The 14,055-nt window shown below is 40.0% G+C and overlaps 1 long non-coding RNA gene across 2 annotated transcripts; it reads left to right on the forward strand.

Moving 5' to 3' along the window:
* Positions 1-874: 874 nt before the first annotated feature.
* On the forward strand, positions 875-5,704 carry LOC124859530. Of its 2 annotated transcripts, none has more exons than XR_007036128.1 (4): positions 875-987; positions 1,666-1,756; positions 4,764-4,911; positions 5,175-5,704. It is a non-coding gene; the product is annotated as an uncharacterized LOC124859530 (long non-coding RNA). The 2 variants fall into 2 exon arrangements; XR_007036129.1 differs by having other exon boundaries at positions 4,767-4,911.
* Positions 5,705-14,055: the final 8,351 nt, after the last annotated feature.

Genomic DNA, 14,055 nt, shown 5'->3' on the forward strand with positions numbered 1-14,055 from the left:
AATATGACTGTTAAATTTAAACCATGAGTAATGTCCTGTGCATATTCACAACTAGTACATCTGAGAAACTTTATAGTTTTATTTCTGGGCATCTTGGGGCCCCAAGGCAATCAGGGGGGCATAAGCAGCTGCGTGGTCTGCTTATGTCACAGGCCAGCCCTGCAGATATATCGGATTTGTCGGTTTATTATGAGGAACGGCGAGTGAAGCAAACTGCACCAAAAACACATTCATGCTTCTCCAGTAGTTTATCAGTTTACACAAACTGCAGACTCAGTATCTTTAACTTTTATTTTGAAATCAATGGTAATCTTCTGTGGTTTTGACGACTAAAGATAAAATGATGGTGATCACAGCAGACAGCTGAAGCTTCTTGATTTTGCAGGCAGCAAAACAGGTAATAGCTCAAGTTTTCTACATTTGTTCTGATTAAAAAGTAATTACAGACTACATAATGGCCTTTAAGCGTTTAATTACATTTACCACTTTAACTGCAGGACCGTCCGGGACACTTAGGATCCAATTAAAATTTAATTCATTGTGATGTATTTGACAGCGAGAGCTTTTCACAGATGTTTTTACTTATTTTCCACATCCAGTCCAGGTGCAAGTGGGTTTTTAAAGCCCATCATCACCCTGGGATATCATCTTATGGCTCTTATGTGGAAGAGTATATCTATGGTGTTTAATTGCAGTAATTAACTTTCTTATGTCAGAGGGAAAGCTGGAAGGATGATGGGAGACTGTGAGTCTCTGTGGGAAATCCTTTCAGAGCTGTAAGTGGCTCCTAAAACAGTGTCATCTGCTCTGTGATGCCATGTGATGACAGCAACTTCCCTCTCTTCTTTTTTTCTGTTGTCTGTGTCTTCCTTATCTGACATTTCATAGCTCCTCTGTCGCCTCAGAGAGAGAGATATCACCGTGTTGAAATGGTTGATTTGTACAGCGACTTCGTTGGAGTGTGACCCCATTTCTCTGTGCCTACAGGTTGGTTCAAAATAGCAGATCTTCCTCATACATACACACAAAAACAGAGTATAAAAGAGGGGTTGGGGTTGAGCGTGGCACACAGAAATGTTTTGATTATGCTGCAGCTCACCCACTGACTCACTCATGTGCTGCTCATTCATGGTTAAAAGGTTTTGCATTCAGCATAAAGAGGAAGTGTTATCAGTGGGCAGGGATTTACGCTTTAGCCGACACACACTCTTTTTACACCAAGGACATTATGAACAAGAACTGTTGCCTACTGAGAGACAATGGGATCTGTCTCTGGAATATGCTACCACACATCACAATGCCTTATTCCATTAACATTGACCTACCATTGGTAGCACTGCGGCACATCAACAGCAAAGAAATGATGTGTGGAAACAGATATGTACTGCTTACACCAGTAGCAAAGCAGGATCAGATAACTAATGAAGGTTTTCATATCCGTCCGTCCGTCCATCCGTCCATCCATCCATCTAGATGTAAAGGTAATTTATTTTATGTAACAAGTCATATAAATCTATCTATTAATCTAAGACATTTATGCATTTATACTTTCCCCTTTAATTGTTTTTAATTTATTCTGGGATGGCTGGAATTGAGTTTTTCATATAATTTGACAAACAATATGAAATTATTGGTATTAAAACAGTCATTTGCTGCTCTACCTAGGTCATCTGATCAACAGCTGTCTCTCAGGGGTTTTGTTGGCCCGACTCACTCTTCATCTGTTTGTGTGGTTCTGAGCCTGTGAGCATTTCAGGTAAGCAGCCTGTTTTACCTTTAATTTCCAATCAAATGTGACATTCCTCTTTAGTACAGCGCATCAGGATGCATGAAAATAATCTTCCACCACTGCGCCCTGTGACCCCCCCATACTGGGAGTTGTCCCTGTCATGAATATTTAAGATAGGCTTTTCACTGTCACAAATTTCTGCACCACAGGCACAACAAACATCTAATAGGCCATCTCTGCCAATACACATCTAATTATCACCAGTCATATGTATTTCATGATAATCTGCAGTGAGGCTGCTGAGGATTTGCAGATAAATACAATCCTGTCTCCATGCAAGATGAATGGTGATGGAGCTCCAAACAGGCAGTGAAATTAAAACTCAGTTAAACACAGCTGCAGGCAACACAAGACTGTTAAAATACTGACTTGCAGATGTCTAAATTCTAATTGGGAGGCAATAGTCAAAGTTATTTTTGTCAGGGTGAAAATATAAACAAGCAGGTAAAGATGAGTCCTGTGTAAGAGTTACAGTGAGACCAGTAGTGTGAATCATTTCTGAGAAAAGACCCGATTGTGGGACATACAATGTTATAGAAACAAATTGTTTTAGGTTATTCCCTGGAAAGAAATGTGGCATTTAGATGTTTTAGTAAAACTAATAATTAATGCAAAAAGCATGAAGACAACCTGACAGCCCCATAACCTTGCAGTGTAAGTCATGACAAAACCATTTTTGTTTTAATAGCATCCCAGGGAAACCAAAATGTAATGACCATGGTAAAAAGAATCTTCACCCAATTTCAATTCAATTGATTTTACTGATCAGGACACACTAAAATGATCTGACCCTAAAAGGTTCCAGAAGTATTTTATTTTGACCTCAAGTGTTTAAAAAGGAGTGTGTTAATGCCAATGAGAAAAGTTATTAGCAATGACATTTGTGAAAATATTATTTCTTCTAATCAATTGGAAAAGGTTTTAGGTGCATTATTCTAGATTTTTCCCATGTGCAAAACAATAACAACTGCCAATCTTAGTAGGAGTGGGCATCCCAGCTAATCTCGCCCAAGGTCATGCAGTGTTCAGAGAAATTGCGAGAAAAAACCCCCAAAACAATGTACAACAATCCTTGGTTGTTTAGGTTTTGGTTTTCTTTTGTGTCTGTGTTTTGATCACTTCTGAATTCTTATTATTCTTTTAAAGATCTTTCCATATACAGTTCACTTCTTGGTGTTCAATTTTGCTAGAAAGTTGTTGCCATGTTAGTTCATTTTTTGTGTTTAGTTTCTTAGGTTATTCAGTCTCCACTCTTTCCTTAGTATATAAGCTCTCTGGTTCTCATTTTTCATTGCTGAATCCTTCCGTTAGACTACCCATTACTCTCTCTGTGTTTCCGCCTGTGTTCTAAGACCTGCATTTCTTGCAGTTCCCCTTGTAAGTTCTCTTTATCCTCATCATTAAAGTACTCCATTTAACCATAGTCTGGTTCTGCACTTGGGTCCTTCACAATAAACAAACATGGCTATGTACCTCAACTAGCATGTTAAATGTTAAAGTTGATGATGGGACAATTAGAAAAAATCTGATTAGGTATGGTTAGTTTGGAAGAGTTGCCAGGTGAAACTATTTTCCCTTTAGAAACGACATGGCAGGAATGGCATTAATGAACCACAAGATTGTCTGGAACAGTCCTTTCGTCAGATGAAACCAAAGTAGAGATGTTTGGCCATGATGCACAGAAACATGTTTGGTCAAATTCAAACACAATTTATAATCACAAACACCTCATCCCAACTGTCAAGCACAGTATTAGAGGTATGATGATGTGGGCTTTTTTGCAGCCACAAGATGTGGGCACCTTGCAGTCACTGAGTTGACCATGGGCTCCTCTGTAGACCAAAGTATTCTATATTCAAATGTGTGGCCATCTGTCTGATAACTGGAGACTAGTTGAAACTGGGTCAGAAACGATAAAGTCAACAACTTTTCCATTTTGGTGCCACCTTTGGTTAATAAATAAGTGAGTATTCTGTTGAAACACTTGAAAATTAGGATTTATTCATTCTCACAATGAAAAGTCACATGTTTCTCACTTTCCAAGGCTGAAACGAATCAGTGCCATCAACATTACACTGCTGATGCATGCACACAACTGGATAATGGCTGACATTCGTTCTCTCAGTTATGTGTCTTTTGTTTACGTCAGCCTTAAGCAAACCAGCGACCCCATTTCTCTGTGGACCGGCAGAAAGGACATTGTGCAGGCATGTGAAAAACATTTCATTTGGCTATCATTTTATAACCCTGAGCCAAGCAATCTGAAGGAGTGGGTCATCCATACTACTCAGGCAACCTGAAATATGTGAAATAAGCATGACCTCTACCACAAAGCAGAATGCTTATGGGTATACCAAAGTGGAACCAGAGAAATGTCCTCAAGCAAAACCAGTCTGAAAAGAGAAACATTCCTTTGCATTTAAATATAAGTGGTGCGTAAGTAAGGCTGTAAAAGTATCTGATTAAAACAGAATTCATTTCTGGCCCAGCAAAGAAATCTTGATTCATTTGTGGTATGCAGACAAATGACTTTGAAGAATACAAACTTCAGTTTACATTAAAATGTAGCTTTTAAGACAAAAACTCACTACGACATGCCCCTGCTCACAGTTAGGTAACTAATGAGCAGCTTTGCAGCAAGCTTTGATGTATCTCCCGTGGAAACAGGAGTGTGTGTGTTCGTTTTCACTTTGTTTGCATGAAATCACTGAAGGTAGTCCGAAGGAAATGTGCCTTCTCCATCCAGCAGGCATATCGATACATTTATTGATGAATCTCACAGTAAGTCTGCACTTGCCAACGATGTTGCACCTTTTGACCCTATAGAGACTCTCTCCACACAATGTGCCAACTAATCTTGACTGAACACAATTACATTTTAGGCTATAGGCTTCCAAACTGATTTCAAAGCTGTTTGGTTTATTCTGTATTTTTTGTGGCACTACTGGCCTTTATTTTTGTTATTTTCCCAAAGTAGGCTTACGTGAAGTGGGGTGGAGAGAGGGTGAAGACATGCAGCAGAGGTCTCTGGGTGGGGACCTAGTATGCCTGTGTCGATGACTGAGGCGTCCGTATATGGGTCTCGTGCTGTACCGCTACGCCATGCGCCACTTCCATATCCTGTAATTTCTGATCTGATAGTTTTCAAAGGAACACAATGTTTAATGTTAGAAACTATACATGTATCATATAAAAAGTTAAATTTGTTCCTGATTAGTCTTGTCCTCCTTCCAAGTTTTAATCTGCAATTCCAAAGCTACGTTATTCCATTAAGTTTAACTATATGTGATGTTGATAGTTTCATTTTACTCTCACAGAGGTGAATTTCTACATTTCTACAAGTCAAAGACTGAATCGTCTTGAAATGTGTTTCTTTCTCTTTCAGTTGCAGCTTCAGACCATGATAATGATTTTGGCCGCTGGCACTCTTTAACAGCAAGCATTTGAACTGATTTCCAAGTGAGAGCCTAATGTAAAAGCCTCTTGAATTTTATTTGGACCACATTCATAATCTCAATTGGTGGCTGCTCTGTTTCCCAAATGACAAAAACAAATCTTGTGCCAGCGTCTCTTAAATGGCTGCTTGCCAGATTGGTCCCGCTCTGTGTGGGATTAACAGTGCAGATGATGTCAACTTTGGAAGTAGATCCAGCTGGAATGCACTGCTGTACACAGAAGAGTGTACTGATGGAAATTCTCTCCACTATATTCCTGCCAATATTTTCTTCCCTTTTTAATTGATAGCAGAAAGTAATTTTTTGGTGGTAGGCTTTAGCTGTCATTTGATCCTGACACTGCCTGTATTTTTTGCCACATATGACTGTCATTCCTCTTCACTGTCATTGCGTAATTTGTTGGAAAATTAGCCCAAGGAGCTCAGCTGTCAGTCTGAATAAACACTTTCCACTAGCCTGAGCTGTGTTGCTTCTGATGTTGACATGTTAAAGAAACGTCCAAGGTTATTTCAGACGTGAGCAACGGACTCAGCAAGTTGCCATGTCTGTTCGAAAAGTTTTCTACAGCTGCTGATGATCCGTCCGTCCGTCCGTCCGTCCGTCCGTCCGTCCATTGTCTAAACACACTTAAATAATGGACCTTGGGGGGTTTTATTTGGCTATAAGCGGGGTAGACCCTGGGCAAGTTGCCAGTCCATCACAGGTCAACACAAAGACACACGCTACAAACAGCCATGCACTCACACACTAATGCTTGTATAGAGACCAATTAACCTAATGATCAATGTTTTTGGACTGTGGGAGGAACCCGGAGTACCCGGAGAGAACCCACACTTGCAAGGGGAGACCATGCAATGTTCTTGTTGCACGTCAACTGTGGTGGGAAAATGAGATAATGCAAACACTGTTTAGTTAAGAATCACTCAGCTTTATTAAAATATATTGTACAAGATGAGAGCAACAACTGTAACACATTGCATCTGCATCATAAGGTAAGATCTGACCTAGAGTGTTAGTGCATGTCTTTTATACCCAAGGACAGGAGAAGTGCAAAAACACCTACGAGACTCTGACAAATAGTTTCTTAACAGGCTGTGAGAACTAACTTCTTTTTATCTATCTCTTCTAGCTGCAGAAAGCATCTCTGGTCAATGGCAGAGAAACATAAGAGTCCATAAGCATAATAAAAAGACATAACATAAACCACAAGTTTGATACAGTCATGAGACCTTAGCAGGCAAAAACATTATTTTATTAAAGCAACAGCATTTACCGCTGCCCTATCGTGCATCTACAGACTAAAATCTTTCCCCATTCTTATTTTTAAAATAAAACTTAAGAGGAGTCAGATTGAATACTGATACAGAGTGTCTGTAAACATCAGTTTCAAGTCTTGCATAAAAAACCCTCACTTTAAATTGGCTCTAGGCCCTTCTAACACATAAATACACTTTGAACTAAATCACTCAAATGTTACTCTGGTTGTATGTGGAAGGTGAACCCTAGTCTGAAGTCTTTTGGAGCCTCTGCCAGGTTTTTCTGCAGGAACTGCCAGAGTCTGGAAGCATTTTCCACCTGCTACTAACCCTCTACCATCACTAGGTGGCACTGGCTGGAGAAGGTCGAGGGGTGACAGGTGTGGCTCATTGACTCATCAGCTGGGGAGCTTAAAGAGGATGGATTGCCAGCACTTTGTTGCCTGAGTGCTTTGCCCTCTGTGGTAGATCTTTCTGGCCATCTCTGAAACCTTTTTGAAAGTATCAGTTTTTGAATAAGAATTGCACTAACCTCCTCCTGTCCTGTCTGCTCCAAGTACTGGTTTCCAATCGATTAAAACCAAACCCTGGATCATCGTTTTCGTGTGCGGACTTCCCCCTGAACCTGGACTGAACCCGGCTGGCGATCCGAGATCCTCTGGTGTCCCTCTCCGGCTAGAGCGAACCCTGTCCACCCCCTCCAGCGCCTGAGGCTTCCTCTCCGGCTGCTGTGGAACTTGGCAGGCTGGTTCCACCTCCCTCTGACTCTGTTCCCCTTCTCCCTCTTCTGGCCCGACCTGTAAGCTGTCTAAATCATCTAGGCCACACTCTGAGGTTCAGTTTCTTACCTGTTCCCTTTGTGTCATGCAGCGTCGGGGTCTGGTTTGCTGATCATTTGGTGCCAGTTTCTCCGTTTGAGTTTAGCAATAAAAATCAACTAAAACTGTTCTGTTTCCGAGAGTCTCTGCATGTGGGTTAAGTCGGCAATAAAAACTATGACAGGAACAGGCCGTTCTTGCAGGAAAAATCCTGTTTAGCTCAGTCCATATTTCATTCAGCTCTGACCAATTTCAACATCTTGCAGAAGGTCATCCAAAAAGGCCAAATTTGTGGACTTCACAACAAACACAGATTGTCTTCCACTTGAGCTGTTTATTTCTGCAGCTCCTCCAGAGTTACCATGAGCCTCTTGGCTGCTTCAAGTGGTCAGTTTAGGTGGATGGCCATTTTATTTGGTAGGCCTGCAGTTGGTCCATCCTCTTTCCATTTTCAGATGATGGATTGAATAGAGGTCTGTGAGATGTTCAAAGCTTGGGATACTGTTTTAGAACCTAATCCTTTTTCCAGGACTTTCTCCTGCTGTGGTCTTTGGTCTTCATGATGCTCTTTGTTCACTAATGTTGTCTAAAAAAACTCAGAGGCCTTCAGAGAACAGCTTGATGTGCACTAGGATTAAATTATACTGCAATCAAATGATACACAGATGGACTCTATTTACCAATCCAGTGACCTCTGCAAATAGCTGCACTGGATTTTGTAAGAGTAACAAAGTAAAAAGTCCTGAATTTGTATGCACAGGAATGAAAAACATGTAACATTTACCTTAGAATTCACCTCCTGTTTTTCTGTCCATGGTGTACCCCACCTCCCGCCCATAGACTGCTGGAGATAGGCGCCAGTTTCCCCGCCACCCACTATGGAAGAAGCGGTAGAAAATGACTGACTGACCTCCTGTTTGTCTGTTTAAAATACATGAACGCCTGGAGTTGCAATGTGAAACATGTACTTTAGCGTAACATTGTAGAAATACATGCTGTGTGACTGGGGAGGCTGTGTGGACACGGTGTCAGAAAATCTTCTTGAAACTGGTTAAACTCATTTAATTTACCACCTTACCTGTCCTGAGAGGGATTTCATGTGCAGGACTAAGGGCATCCAGAATTAAACACTAATCACTGTGAGTCCTATTGGGAATCTACTTCCATACATGCAAAAATACAACTTATTTATGGCATGTCAGCTGAATTTGAGAAATCTTTTAAATGTATTCAGATGAGAGGCCTTCGGATTGACACGTTAACCTTTGCGGTGAGTCTTTATTGAGTTATGAATAATTCATTATGGTAAACTGTATCTTGTTCTCACAGTAATTGGATCGGTTACAGTTGATTGTGTGTGTGTGCCTGCATGTGTGTGCACGCTGCATTGAAGCTGAGGTGTCATGGGTGTAAGCTGAACACAGAGCTGGCAGTAGTAAGGGATATCACTGACTGAGTCCAGGAGAGAGATGTTCTCACCCATGGAGGTTACCCTCCTGGGCGCGGACATGGATCCAGTAGGCTTTAGCTGTCAGACTGGGATCTACGATTGCCCCATGTGCCTGACTAAGCTGAAAGATGTCATTTCTATAATCCTGAATATTTAAAACTTCTGATGGAAAAAGTGTTAAGATCACTTACTAAGTAAAAGATGTAGAGCAACATCTAACTGAAAGTTGCTTCCTTAGATAGATGATAAAAGCAATTAGCTATTAATTTCCATACATGACTGTAATGAATTGGATGGATTTAGGGTCTAGGAATAAAAAGATCTATTGTGAAAGGCATGTTTTTCTTTTCTAAGCAAATATTGGGTGGAGCTCTCTGGACAGTAATGTTGACAGACTGGTGAGAGACTGCAATCTTGTTCTTTACTAAATAAAAATATGTACAATATCTAATTCAGCCTCAAAGGGTGGAAGGTGTCCTGTGTCCCTTTTGTGCAAGCCTAAAGTCCAGATGAATGCAGAGGGTTGCATTAGGAAGGGCATCTGGTGTAAAGCTTTTGCCACATCTACCATGTAAGTCAAGGACATGATCTCCATAACAACTTACCACCAATGGTGGTGGTGACTGACAGGGTACCGGTGGAAATTGGTCAGCAAAGAAGAAGAGGATGAAGAGGAGGAAGATGTGCCTATAGGCAGAGAGAGAAGAGGAAAGGCAAGAGTCTAGAAAGTTGGCTGACATGAAGGTGGACATACAGTGTGGACAGGTAGCAAGGTTAAGGGGTTAGGAGCAGGGTTCAAGCTGTTCTACCATGGTGTGGATGGGAGAAGAAATCTTGAAGGAGTTTGTCAGGAATATTCTGGAGGTGAAAATATCTTCAGGGTGATGAGGCTGAAGTTAGAAAATGAAGGTGTGATGTTCCATGTTGCTGCTGCCCTAAGTAGGCCCATAATACTCAAAAACAAGACCAAAAAAGAAACATTTTCAAATTAAAAAAGAGCAAGCCGAGAGTCATAAATCATGTAATTAAATGAGACACTAACCATTTAGAAAATATTTATTTAAAGTTTTATATTTCATTTATGCAATTTAATGTTTTGTGATAAAATGCAGTCTTACTAAATTGTGTGGATATAATATTCCTGGTAAATGAATCATAGAGAATCTTCTGGAAATGTCCTAAAACAAAGAAAACGTTCAGCACAGTACAGCATGCCAGGCTTTGCTGCTTTGATCCCAAATGTTCAGATTGTTGACACGGTATCTGTGTATCCATTGTAAATATTATGTTCGCTTCATCTTTGTGTTTCAGTTGCCCTGAAATAAATTTGTGTTCTCCAATGCCAGAATAGATAGTTGCTCATTTTTTCTTCCTCCAGTCAATAAAAGGCTCTATTTAAAGCTGCTGTGCATCCACATTTGGTTTACTGCACTGCAATGCTTTCTCCACACTCCTCTGTGTTACCTCTTTGGAGCACTGATGCTGCCTTTTCCCTCTCCAACATGATTTCCACTTCACCTCTTTGTGTGACTGATGTCTCTGGAGTTTTTCCCTGTTGCTTTGAAATTGGTACTAAATAGAGGCTCATCTTCTCTGGCACTAACGCAGACACAATCATGCTTGTTTGAAAAGCTACAAGATTCGGTTTTATCTGTGCTGTTGGTTCCTGCTGTCAGTCCTGTGTTCTTGTTGATTGTACATGGACATTCAAAGCTTTCACCTCACAGTCACCTAGTGGAATCTGTCAGTGTCAGCTGTCGAATCTCTGCTTAACTCTATCAGCCTGTGTCATCCTATTTCATGTCATGCTAGTCAGACTCTGATTTCTAACTCTGTCATGAGAACATTTGCTTGCATGCTCACTTGCATCTCTGTCTAACTTCTGTCTAAGTCATCTTTGCACTACATAGACATCAGCGATGCTGCATCAATTCACTTTGAAATGTGCAATGCAAGCAACCCACAGTGTCATCTTCAGTGTCCCTTACTGTCAATGGTGAGAAAAAACAACTCATCTGCAACCGGTGGTTTTATGACATTAACTGGAATGATGCTCACAGAGACATTATTGTGATAAGTATGCCATTAGGAGCCAATTTACAAAAATGCATTAGGAAATTCAAATAAAGTAGTTGTCAATGGGCAACATTCTGCAGAATGGAGTTTGAAGTGCTCTACTAAAAATGACTGCTGGTTTGGACTGATTCACAGCAGTTTCAACACTCACATCCGTGATTTATGTTAATCTGAATAACACTCAAGCCTGCATATCAAGATTATTATGTTTAACGATGTCTGAAACATTTTCAGACAGTCTTCATCTAGCTTAATGTGGAGCAATGCACTTATTAACAGATAAAGGAAGACATTAAGATGAATTAGGAGAAGATATAACAAATAAATTATTTAACTCAAAGCTACTTTACTGGGTTATTGCTTTAATTTGCTTCTAATTACAGAGGGACTCATTAAATGGCTGGTTAAACGCTTTAATGACATATTTATTACGATGAAGGCACCAACATTTAACATTTGAATCAATTGTCACACTCAATGAACAGCAAACAGGAAGAAGCAGTTCATTCCTCGAGATCACTTAATTATTAATTATGTAATGTATTTTACATCACGTCTGTTTTGTGGTTCAGTCTCCTGTTTCTCCAGTTATCATGATATATACCAACATGTAACTTAAAGTGACACGTTTTATGATGAAACTTTTCAAAATTAGTACCGATTCAGTGTAAGCAGCACAGCAATGTGCTCTCTTAATAAGGAGCTTCCGAGGAACAGGAAATATCAGGAAATGCTGACTTATGTTCACATAACTCATAACGTAGCTAAACATTTGTGAGTCATGGTTGGGTCTTTGTGAATGCATGGTGAAGTTTGACTGAGGTAACGGTTCTGTTGTGAATGAGGGGTGGACCCCCTTTCAACTGCCAACGTGGAAATGATCCAGAAAAAGACTCTGTTGACACAGGCTTTTGTTGAACAAAACAAGATTTTATTCCAACCAGGCCCACTTTAAAAGTTACAGATCGGTGCACTAATCTGGAGGAACCTTAAGCTAAAAGATGAATGAAGAATCCCTGTTGATCTTTAGACACAGCCTCTTTTATAGATGGCCACACAGAGTCATACTGAGCTGAGTTTTGGTTGGACTACTGTACGAACAAGAGCCACATGGTGAGTTGCTGAGTCTAGGAGGCAAGCAACCCGGACAGGTAACCAGGAATGGAGCAGGTAGTAGTCAGGAGGAACCAGTGGAGAACAATGAAACCAGAGAGTATAAACACTGAGGTAGGGTGGATAATGAGAAAACTACAACTCCTTACACAGGGAGATTATGACACACAGCACATATACAAAACCTTATCTGCATCCCACAACATATACCTCTGACTTTAAGCGCAGTCTTTCTCTACAGACATATATTTGGACTATTTGGTATCTCTGTTACTATGCGTAAGGCTTAGATATATGCTCTAGACTTAATCTCAATACCTCAGGTATTCTCAGGCACTACAGTAACCTGAGCATTAACTAAGCATTCCCTAACAATTAAATCTCAACTAACACCTTTCACTGGTAGGGAAGCATTAGCTAATGATTAATAACCCATTATTTAATGATCAGACTCTCATCAATAAGTCTTCTTTAGTTCATCATTACGTAATGGTCAACTAACCATAAACCCTGCCCTCCCAACATGTTGACCTTATAAGTAAGCAACTATAAACCTTGAAATTAATCAGTTATCATAAGTTAAACTTTGACTAGCAGTTAGGGCAAGGTTAACAGCTCAAACAGCTGGGAATGCTGCAAGTCACTGACTGGATGCAATCTGGTGGGTTTCCTTAGATAGAAAAACTTTTTATCCAATTTGAATAAAAAGCTAACTCTGACTGCACTGTTCAATTGTTAGGATTAATTGGAATGTATAAACCTGACTGTTGTGAAGTGCCTTGAGACAACATGTGTAGTGAATTGGCGCTATATAAATAAAACTGAATTGAATTGAATTGAATTGAATTTGTAGCTGTATGCACTACCATTTATGTTCATTGTGCTGGGATTGCGGATATAGACATATTTAAAACTGGTAACGTCTTGTTCTTAGTTTTCATTTGACATGTAAAAGACGAGGGTCAAACTGAAAAAAACCCATAAATCCTTAAGTAACACAATCACAACCTGTGGTTTGGAGATTTTTGTCACACCACGTCATTTTTCAATAGAAACACACTAACATCTGGACTCTTAGTTCTGCTTCTTAGACCATCTTTTGATTCTGGTATTTTAGGAGCTTTGTTAGGTACAGTCTGTTTCCAAAATGTCTTGTTTTCTCCAGCTGCCTTTGGTTCTGTTTCTCTGCAGCCTCTTCTATGTTTCACCCCCTGATCAAACCTCTGCCAATGTTGTTGGCTGTGTGACAAACCAGAGAAGACCATGGAGGCCCCACACCTTCCTCATCTCCTCCTCTACTGGTGCACGCTCTTAACAGGTCCAATGGTTTTATTTATTTTCACACTTTCTTCACTTTTTTCCTAACACAGATTTATCCTCACTGCTCAGTGAGTGCGACATCCTGCAGCTGTGTCCTTTGTTGGTGTTTTTCACAGAATGATTAAGTAAAGGCTTCATAAAAACACTATATTTAAAATGGCTGTTTTACATGCGGAAGAACCACTTAGCATTGATAAGTTATAATTTACGTCAGACGAAAAACTAAGCTGTGAAGAGGTAGCTGCATGTTCAACAAGTCATGGCAAAAAGAAAGTACTCTGCCATGTAAGCTCAACAGTTTGACATATTTTGTACGTATCTATGCATTTTTTTCACAAACAAATTTATTTTGGCTTCATTTATGTTGAATAATTCATGACAAGGAGGAACCAGAACTTTTTTATTCGTATGTTAAAATCCTAAAATTTACATAGGGTGCATTTTCTTTTTAGCATGAATGAAACAGCTAACCTTATATTTTCTCATCATACTAACCTAATATCCTTTAGAGTGTGGGATGATTTCAGTATCATGCTGCAGACAAGCGATGAACATTTGCCACCACCAGCTGCAGGCAACCCTCTTTCTTTCCTTTCCAGCTATTCAACTAATCTGCATCATTTGATGCTTTCTTATGTTGTTGATATATTGATTAAGCTGCCGCAACAGTTTCTTATCTTACCACAAGTACTGACCTTATTAAGACTGCTTTTAATGTGGGACCGCACTGGTCCTGTCACTTCTAGGAACTGTTTATAAAACCTATGCTCGGTGCATG

This window comes from Girardinichthys multiradiatus, chromosome 22 (assembly GCF_021462225.1).
Source record: "Girardinichthys multiradiatus isolate DD_20200921_A chromosome 22, DD_fGirMul_XY1, whole genome shotgun sequence".
Lineage (NCBI taxonomy): Eukaryota > Metazoa > Chordata > Actinopteri > Cyprinodontiformes > Goodeidae > Girardinichthys > Girardinichthys multiradiatus.